Genomic DNA, 10,212 nt, shown 5'->3' on the forward strand with positions numbered 1-10,212 from the left:
GAAGATTCCTCCTTTTGGAAGATTAATTGACCATACAATTTTGGGTTTAGTTCTTGATTCTCTGTTCTGTTCTATTTATCTATGTGTCTATTTCTATGCCAGCATCATACTATTTTGACTACTACAGCTTTGTAATGTAACTTGAAGTCCAGAATTGTGATTCCTCCAGCATTGCTTTTTTTTCTTCTTCTTCAAGATTTCTCTGGCTATTCTGGGTCTTTTGTGGTTCAGTACTAATTTTAGAAGTGTTTGTTCTAATTCTATGAAAACTGCTGTTGGTATTTTGATAAGGATTCCTTTAAATATATAGTTTGCTTTGGGTAGTAAAGACATTTCTTTTTTATTTTTTTTTAAATTTTTTATTGTTATGTTAACCCCCATACATTACATCATTAGTTTTAGATGTAGTGTTCCATGATTCATTGTTTGTGTATAACACCCAGTGCTCCATGCAGAACGTGCCCTCCTCAATACCCATCACCAGGCTAACCCATCCTCCCACCCCCCTCCCCTCTAGAACCCTCAGTTTGTTTTTCAGAGTCCATTGTCTCTCATGGTTCGTGGGTAGTAAAGACATTTTAACAATATTTGTTCTTCCAATCCATGACCATAGAATTTCTTTCCATTTATTGTGTCATCTTCAATTTCTTTCATCAGTGTTTTATATTTTCCAGAATATAGGTCTTTCACCTCTTTGGTTAGGTTTATTCCTAGTTGTTTTATTACTTTGCTACAATTGTAAATGGGATTATTTTCTTAATTTCTCTTTCTGCTGCTTCATTATTGGTGTATAGAAATGCAACTAAGTTCTGTGAATTAATTTTGTATCCTGAAACTTTACTGAATTTGTTTATCAGTTCTAGCAGTATTTTGGTCAAGTATTTTGGGTTTTCTGTATATAGTATCATGTCATGTGCAAAGAGTGAAAGTTTTGCCTCTTTCTTATTGACTTGATTTTCATTTCTTTTTGTTGTCTGATTGGTGTGGCTAGGCTGTCCTCTACTATGTTGAACAGAAGTGATAAGCATGGACATCTCTCAATTTTTCCCATTAAGGATGATGTTATCTGTGTTTTCTTCATAGATGGGCTTTAATATGTTGAAGTAAGTTCCTTCCAAACCTACTTTTTAAAATTAAAAAATATATATTTATTCACCTGTCAGAGAGAGAGAGAGAGAGAGAAAGAGAGAGAGAGAGTGCACAAGCAAGGGGAGCAGCAGGCAGAGGGAGAAGAATGCTCCCTACTGATCAAGGACCCTGATGCAGGACTTGATCCCAGGATCCTGGGTTCATGACCTGAGCCAAAGGCAGATGCTTAACTGAGTGAGCCCCCCAGGCATCCCCTTCCTGTTTCAGTTTTGATAGTCTATATGTTTCTAGAAATTTATCCATTTATTCTGGATTGTCCAATTTGTTGGCATATAATTTTTCATAATATGGTCTTATATTTGTCTTATATTTGTATTTCTGTGCTGTTAGTTGCTATTTCACTTCTCTTATTTGTGATTTTATTTATTAGTCTTTTCTCTTTTTTTCTTGATAAGTCTGGCTAGAGTTTTATAAATTTTATTTAGTTTTTCAAAGTACCAGCTCCTGGTTTCATTGATCCAATTTTTTTTTTTTTAGTTTCTTTATCATTTATTTCTGCTTTAACCTTTATTATTTCTTTTCTTCTGCTGGTTCTCGGTTTTGTTTGTTCTTTTTCTAGCTCCTTTAGGTATAAGGTTAGGTTGTTTATTTACGATTTGTTTTCTTTTGGAGGTAGGCCTGTATTGGTATAAACTTCCCTCTTAGAACCACTTTTACTGGGTGCCTGGGTGGCTCAGTTGGTTAAGCGACTGCCTTCGGCTCAGGTCATGATCCCGGAGTCCCAGGATCAAGTCCCACATTGGGCTCCCTGCTCAGCGTAGAGTCTGCTTCTCCTTTGACTCTCTCTCCTCTCATGCTCTCTCTCACTCTCTCTCTCAAATAAATAAAATCTTAAAAAAAAAAAAGAACCACTTTTACTGCATCCTAGAAGTTTTGGACCATTGTATTTTTATTTTCATTTGCTTCAATATACTTTTTTATTTTTCCTTTTATTTCCTTGTTGACCCATTTATTGTTTAGTAGCATGTTATTTAACCTTCAAATATTTGTGGTCTTTTCAGATTTTTTTCTTTTGGTTGACTTCTAGTTTCATAGTGTTGTTTTCAGTAAAGTTGCATGGTATGATTTCAATCTTTCTGAATTTGTTGAGGCTTGTTTTGTGGGCTAAATGTAATATATTCTGGAGAATGTTCCATGTGCTCTTGAAAAGAGTGTGTATTCTGCTGTTTTAAGATAGAATGTTCTAAATATATATGTTAAATCTACCTGGTCCAAAATGTCTTTCAAAACCATTGTTTCCTTGTTTATTTTCTGTTTAGATGATATGTCCATTAATGTAAGTGGGATATTCAAGTCTCTACTATTATTATATTAATACTGACTAGTTCCTTTATGTTTCTTATTAACTGTTTTATGTATTTGGGTGTTCCTATGTTGGTTCCATAAATATTTACAATTCTGTATCTTTTTTTTTTGATTGTCCCCTTTATTATTATATAGAGTCCTTCTTTGTCTCCTGTTATAGTTGTTGTTTTATTTTTAACATCTATTTTTTTCTGTGTAGGTAATTCTACCCTGACTTTCTTTTGGCAATGATTTGCATGATAGATGAATCTTTATTCCCTCACATTCAATTTGCAGGTGTCTTTAGGTCTAAAATATGCCTCTTATAGGCAGCATACAAATGGGTCTTATTTTTTCTTAATCTATTCTGACATCCTATGTCTTTTCATTGGAGCATTTCGTCCATTTGCATTCAAGGTAACTATTGATAGATATGTATATATTGTCATTTTATTATTTGTTTTGTGGTTGTTTTTGATGATTTTCTCTAATCCTTTTTTGTCTTTCTCTTTCATGCTTTGCTGATTTTCTTTAGTGATATATTTGGATTTCTTTGCCTTTATTCTTTGCATATTTATTAGTGGTTTTCCATATATGGTTTGCCACTAGCTTTATAGAAAACATTAGCTGCATATAGCAGTCAATATGAAGTTGATGGTCACTTAAGTTTGAACATATTCTTTACTACTCTCCTTCCCACGTTTTAGGTAAATATTGTCATATTTTACATCCTTTTATTTTGTGGGTTTCTTGACTGATTTTTTACAGAAAAGTCTTCTTTACTCCTTCTATGTTTCTTTCCTTTGTATTACTACCTTTGGTCTTTCCATTGAAAGAATCCCCCTTAATATTTCTTGCAGGGCTTGTTTGGGGTCACAAACTCCTTTAGTTTTTGTTTATCTGGGAAACTCTTTATCTTTCCTTCTGTTCTGAGCGATAGCCTTTCTGGATAGAGTATGTTTGCCTGCAGATTTTTCCCATTCAACTCTTTGAATATATCATGCCACTTTCTTCCGCCTTGGAAAATGTCTTCTGTAAAATCCCCTGTAAGTCTTTTGTGTTTTCCCTTCTGAGTTCTGTCTTTTGTCTTGTGGCTTTTAATTTTTTTTCTTTATCACTGTATTTTGCCAATTTAAGTACAATATGTTTTGGTATTTATGTGGTTTTGTTGATTTTGATGGGGGTAGTCTCTGCCTCCTGGATCTGGATATTTGTGTCCTTCCCCAGATTAGGGAAGTTTTCAGCTATTATTTCTTCAAATGTATTTTCTACCCCCTTTTCTCTCCTTCTGGGATCCCTTTAATACATTGTTATTACATAAGTGGAGTCACTGAGTTCCCTGTCTATTGTGTTGCATAATTCTTCTTTCTCTCTTTTGTTCAGCTTGATTACTTTCCATTACACTGTCTTCTAGGTCATTAATTAATTCCTCTGCTTCTTCCAGACTGTTATTCATTCCATCAAGTGTATTTCTCATTTTGTTTGTTAAGGCTTTTATCTCGGCTATGTTATTCATTATCTCTGTGTTAAGTGTCTCACTGATATCTTCCACTCTTTTCTCAAGTCCAGTGAATATCCTTGTGATCATTACTTTAAATTCTCTTTTGGGCATGTTACTTATATCTGTTTCACTTAGATCTCTGACTTGTCCTGTTCATCATTTGGGATAAATTTCTCTGTACTCTCATTTTCTTTAAGTCTCTGTGCCTGTTTCTGTGTATTAGGAAAGTCAGCTACATTTTCTGTTCTTGAGGGTTATCGTCTTATGAAGAAGAGGTCCTGTAGTTCCCTGATATGTAATGTTTACTGTTCCCTAGGGCCTAGCATTTCTGGGAGTGTCTCCAATATGTGCAGCTTGTGCTCTGCTGTTTTGTCCTGGCTGCTTTATCTTTCATGCCAGTCATCTGTAGAGACTATCTTTGCCTATTTTGGCCAGTGTTTTGTCCATGGACTGAATATGGTATGTTTTAAGTAAGTGTGCTCTTCTCTGTGAAATGAGACCTGTCCCCACTGCCACTAGAACTAAGACTCCACAAATCTACATCAGAAGACACAATGTTTGCAGGGGTTTGAGTTGGTCTTCTTGGGGAGTGACCCACTGTACTGGGACTGAGGCAAGTGTGACTGGGAATGACGGTTCTGCTGGAGTGGGGGGAGCCTTGGTGTAAGCAAGTTAGTGGCAAGTGCTGGCACTGTGGTGGTTCTTGCAGGTTGCCCCATGTTTATGTTAAATGATAGGATGAGGGAAATGGCACCAGCCAGTTCCTTTGTTCCCAGAGGGGTGTGTCCATGAATGCTTTCTCTGGGATGTGCTCCAACATGAACAAATAACTTCCCCACCATGTGCACCAGGTGCTCTTCAGATTCCTTATTCCATGCTGTATGTCCCCAGGTTGTTGGCCTGCCTTCTCACCAAGATCAGCACAATGCCCTCTGGGCTCTATCCCAGTCAAGCCTGCTGACCTTTAAACATCCAGGGTCAAAGCCCTGCTAGTTGCCAGAATTCATGAAATTCACCCCCCCCTCACTATCCAAACCAGTTTCTGTGGGGATTGTCCCATGTGGTCCCCTGTGTGCTAGTTTGTCTCTCCCCCCTTTTCATGACTGTGCTCCCTCTGACCTGCAGGATTTATTTCTCTCTGAAACTGTGTCTCCATAGTTCCTACCTTCTTTGATGTGGCTTATTCTCTACCTTCAGTTGTGGTGTTTGTTCTGCCAGTCTTCAGAACAATTTCTGGAGTATTTAGGATGATTTGATAGTTATATAGTTGTATTTGTCAGATGAGGTGAGTCTAGGGTCCTCCTATTCCACCACCATCCTCCTACTCCACATTCAAAATAAGTATTGATGGATACATATTTATTGCCATTTTGTTACTTGTTTTGTGGTTGTTTTTGTAGTTTTTCTCTGATCCTTTCTTCTCTTGGGTCTTTCATTTTTTTGGCTTTCTTTAGTGGTATACTTGGATTCCTTTCTCTTTATTCTTTGCATATCTAGTACTGATTTTTTACTTATGGTTACCATTAGGTTTGTAGATAACATTTTCTGCATATAGCAATCTATATGAAGTTGATGGCCACTTAAGTTTGAAGCCATTCTTTACTCCTCTACTCTCCTCCATGTTTTAGGTATATGGTGTCACATTTTATATAATTTTATTTTATTCTTACCTTGATTTTTACAGAAATATTTATTTTTACTGTTTTTGTGGTTTTTTTTTTTTACATTTTTTACATGGTTTCACTTATTTTCTTTCCTTTCCACTCAAAGAGTTTCTTTTATTATTTCTTTTTTTAAGTAGGCTCCATGCCCAACATGAGGCCCAATCTGGAGGTTGAACTCACAATGTGAGATCAAGACCTGAGCTGAGATCAAGAGTCAGATGCTCAACCGACTGAGCCACCCAGGCACTCCCCTTTATTTTTTCTTGTAGGGTTGGTTTAGTGGTCATGAACTCCTTTAGTTTCTTTGTTTGAGAAACTCTTTATCCCTTCTATTCTAAATTATTGCCTTGTTGGATAGAATATTCTTGCCTGCAGATTTTTCCCTTTCAGCACTTTGAATATATCATGCCATTCTCTTCTGGGCTGCAAAGTTTCTGCTGAAAAATCTGTTCATAGCCTTATGAGGTTCCCCACATATGTAACTGTCTTCTTCTCTCTTGCTTTTAATTTTTTTCTTTGCTATGTCTCTTGGTGTGGGCCTCCTTTGTTTGATTTTTTGGGGGAACTCTCTATGCCTACTGGATATCCCAGATTAGGGAAGTCTTTAGCTATTATTTCTTCAAATTAATATTCTGCCCCCTCTTCCTACTCTTCTTCTGGTATGCCTATAATGTGAATGTTATTATGCTTGTTGGAGTCACTGAGTTCCCTTACTTACTTTCATTTTGCATAATTTTTTGCTCTCATTTTTTTCAGCTTGATTATTTTCCATTACTTTGTCTTCCAGGTCATTAATTCATTCCTTTGCTTCATCTTGCCTGCTATTTATTCCATCAAGTGTATTTTTAATTTCATTTATTGTGTTCTTTATCTGTGATTGATTCACTTTATCTCTTTATTAAGGGTCTCACTGATGTCCTCCACTCTTCTCAAGTCCAATAAGTATGTTTATGATCATTACTTCAAATTTTCTATCACACTTATTACTTATATCTGTTTCACTTAGGTCTCTTGCTGTGGTTTTGTCCTGTTGTTTCATTTGGGAGATATTCCTCTGTCCTCATTTTGTCTAAACCTCTGTGTCTGTTTCTGTGTGTTAAGAAAGTCAACTAAATCTGTTCTTGAAGATAATGGCTCTGTGAAGAAGGGGTCCTGTAGTTCCCTGCAGTGCAGTATCCCCTGTTCCCCAGGATGTGGTGCTTCAGGGAGTATCGCCTATGTATGTTGCATATGCCCTCCTGTTAAATCCTGGTCACTTTTTCCTTCAGTTCAGTTGTCTGCAGAGCCTTTCTTTGCCTGTTGTGGGCAGTGTTTTGTCCCCATCCGGGTGGAGCACGTTTTAAGAAGGTTTGCACCAGTCTGTTTGCAAAATGAGACCTGCTGCTGCCACTGTCACCAGGACTGAGTTTTCACAAAGCTCATGGGTTGGGAGACAAGTTGTTGATGGGGTTTACACAGGTCTTCTGGGGAAAGGAACCTGCAGCACTGGGACTGAGGCAAGAGTGACTGGGAAGGACAGATCTGCTGAAACATGTGGACATGGAGCCTGCTGTAAGCAAATTAGGTAGAGATTGTTGGCATTGAGCTTGTTCTCTCAGGTGTCTGTGGGTTTATGCTGAAGTGCAGAGAATGTAAATGTCATTTGCCAGCTACTTTGTTCCTGGAAGGGTGTCCCCATGATCCCTGCCTTTTTGGACCACACTTAGATGAGTAAATAACTATCCTTCCTGTCTGCCTCTGACATTTTTCAAACTCTCTTTCCAGGCTCTAGTCCCCCTGGCTGTTTGTTGTGCTCTCTCTTTAAGAGTTGGGACTCAGCTTCCTGATGCCCTTCAGGCTCATCCAGAGCTAACCCTGATGACTTTTAAAGTTCTAGGCTTTAAGTCCTGCTTCTGTATTCATGAAATTTGGCCCCTCTCACCCTCTTGTTTTCAAGGCTAAATATTTTGTGGATTTGTCTTCCTCATGCACACTCCCCAGTGTGATTGTGTGTTTCTCACCCTTCTCTGTGCCACCAGCTTTCTCCTGAGCATGGACTGCCATGGTTGATTTCACTCCCAAACCACATCTTCACCCTTCCTACCTGTTTGAGGTAGCCTCTTCTCTACTTTTTGTGGAGTTTTTTCTGCCAATCTTTGCATCATTTTCTGGGTTATATACACTTATGCGAGTGTTATCTAGTTATATCCATGGGATGAGGTGAGTTTATGACCTACTCTGCTATCTTCCCCATTATTTCCTCTCCAGATATTGGAAACTTATCTAAAGCAATTAATATTCACTAGTTGTAACACAAAATGAGTTGAAATCACAGTTCATTCTTCTTAAAAAATTATTTGTTCCACTATTTTTCCAGGAAGGATTGAAAATCATTTAAAATGCTGCGTACTATAGCAACATAATATAAATAAATGTTATGTGTAAAATAATAAAGAGAAATGAGCAAGGGCATAAAAATAGATCCATGAAAGATGATAATAAAAATTACCATAAAAAGATCTCCAAACTTGCTACCAGTAGACTGTAAATTATTTCTAGGTTTTTCAGCAGACTATATAAAAAAGACATATGTGACCCAATTATTAGTATCTATAAGAATCAAATCAAATCAAACCAATTACTTAAGAAATATTTAGTTATTCATAATACTAAAATCAGGTAGTAGTCTTGTGTCCTCCTAAAAAAACACAGTATATTGTAATGAATAATGTCCTTAACGATAGCTATCCCTCCTAATCTACTCATACTATTAAAGAATACCCAAAAGACTTAAAGCAACTCATAAATTTACCCCAGCCTAGGGAAGATATGATGTATCAGTTAAAAATAAACATTGAGAGGATATATACAGAGAAGAGAGGAGCTCAGAACTATGGGCAAAATAGGAAACATATACTATTTTTTAGACTCTTATGACTGAATATTTATTACTTTGAATTGATATTGATTCCTACACTGTCAGTCATATTCAATAACCAAAAACTCTCTTCAAAATGTTAATTGGAGATAATTCAGTTATCAGCTTTTTTGGTTTGTCCACAGATTTACTCCTTTTAATTAATACTCAAAACTTTATCTGAGTTGAAATTGTCTTTGTCTAAACTGGGTCACTGACTTCTGAGCAACTTTTACTTCCCTTTTTAGGACCAATGAAAAGAGAGGATACTTGCATGCAAAAGAGAAATGAGGTAAGCTGGCAGGTTTTCTTAGTAATGTTAAGGTTTTTTTGTTTTGTTTTTCTGTGAAATGAAGGTGGGAGGTAGTGACAATAGCTAATTATCAGGAAAGGGATCTTTTTCTCCTTCTGTCTCAGGGTTTGGCTTTAAAGCTCAACAAGTCTGGAAATTTCTTTGTCCAGAAAATAATCATACCCTAAGAAAACTGGCTCACAGTGGGCCCAAACTCACAAAGGATGTATTTTTATGAGAATTTAATAACTTAGAGTAAGGAACAGAACTGCCAAGTGGACTGAAATGTGTGTTGGACTGTCAGCGTATTCTCCTTTTAGGAAGGGGTCAAGTCAGAAAACTAAATTGACAACAGATTCAAGCTGGATAAATATATGAAGTCAGAATTAAGAAGAGAATTGCAAGGTCAAGTGTATTTCATTTGATATACCTCAGCCAGGATGAGTATCCTTTCCCTTTGCCAATCCTCACAAGTCATGGTCTTTTCATAAAGCAGTTCAAATTCTTAGTTTCTAGTGCTGAAAGTTTGTCTTTTCCAACTCTTGGTAACCTTGAAATTTGTATTAGAAATCTCTGAGTGTTAGGCATGGCTTCATATAGTTTTTGAATGGTTCTGGTTTTATAAGGAGAGCTTGTTGCAGATTTAGGTTGCCCTCCTACAAAAATGTTGTCATCCACTTTCTTTTTTAATTAGTTTAATCCACAAATTAAAATGCTACTGTTCAACCTAACCCATTGTACTTTCTTGCTTTCCCTTTGCTATGGTTATTACCAGGAAGGCTCTTTGCAGCTCTTGGCCCTGGGTTCTGAATGTGGTTCCCTTACATGCCCACAGAGGTTTGTATGCTTTGCAAGCTTTGTTTGTTTCATAACTATTTTCAGACTTGGCCAACACTATAATCCCCAGGTGTATATTTTTTTCCTTTATTTGCACACTTTAAGGTCCCATAAACATTATACGTGAAGATCAAAATCTTAGTACACTGGAGAGAGACTCTGTAATCAACACTATTTAATTATTTATTCATGCATTATTTCAACATTTAGTTTTATCATTCATTAGCTCACTTATTCATTTAACAAACACAAAAAGTCTTTGTGCTAGACTAACTGGGAATACAGAGATGAATCAAACATGATTTTTGCCCTCAATCAGTTTGCAGTATACACAGAGGATAAACTGTCAACAAAGATAACTAAACTACACATTAAATTATGAGCTTTGGGATGAGAGGTTGAGGGAAGAGCACGCCATATGGAAAGAAGAGTGTAGCAAAAATGGTTCTACTGCTCTTAGTTCTGACATATTTTTGAGGTTTCTTCACCCTATGACCTCAGGCTTGAAGGAGTTGCAACTTTCTTGTTCTAAAGTAAACTCTCTTCATATTTTGCCTCAAAATCCTATCTTGCCATGGAGATTCTAGTG

This window comes from Mirounga leonina, unplaced genomic scaffold (genome assembly GCF_011800145.1).
Source record: "Mirounga leonina isolate KUSES-001 unplaced genomic scaffold, KU_Mleo_1.0 Mir_204, whole genome shotgun sequence".
NCBI lineage: Eukaryota > Metazoa > Chordata > Mammalia > Carnivora > Phocidae > Mirounga > Mirounga leonina.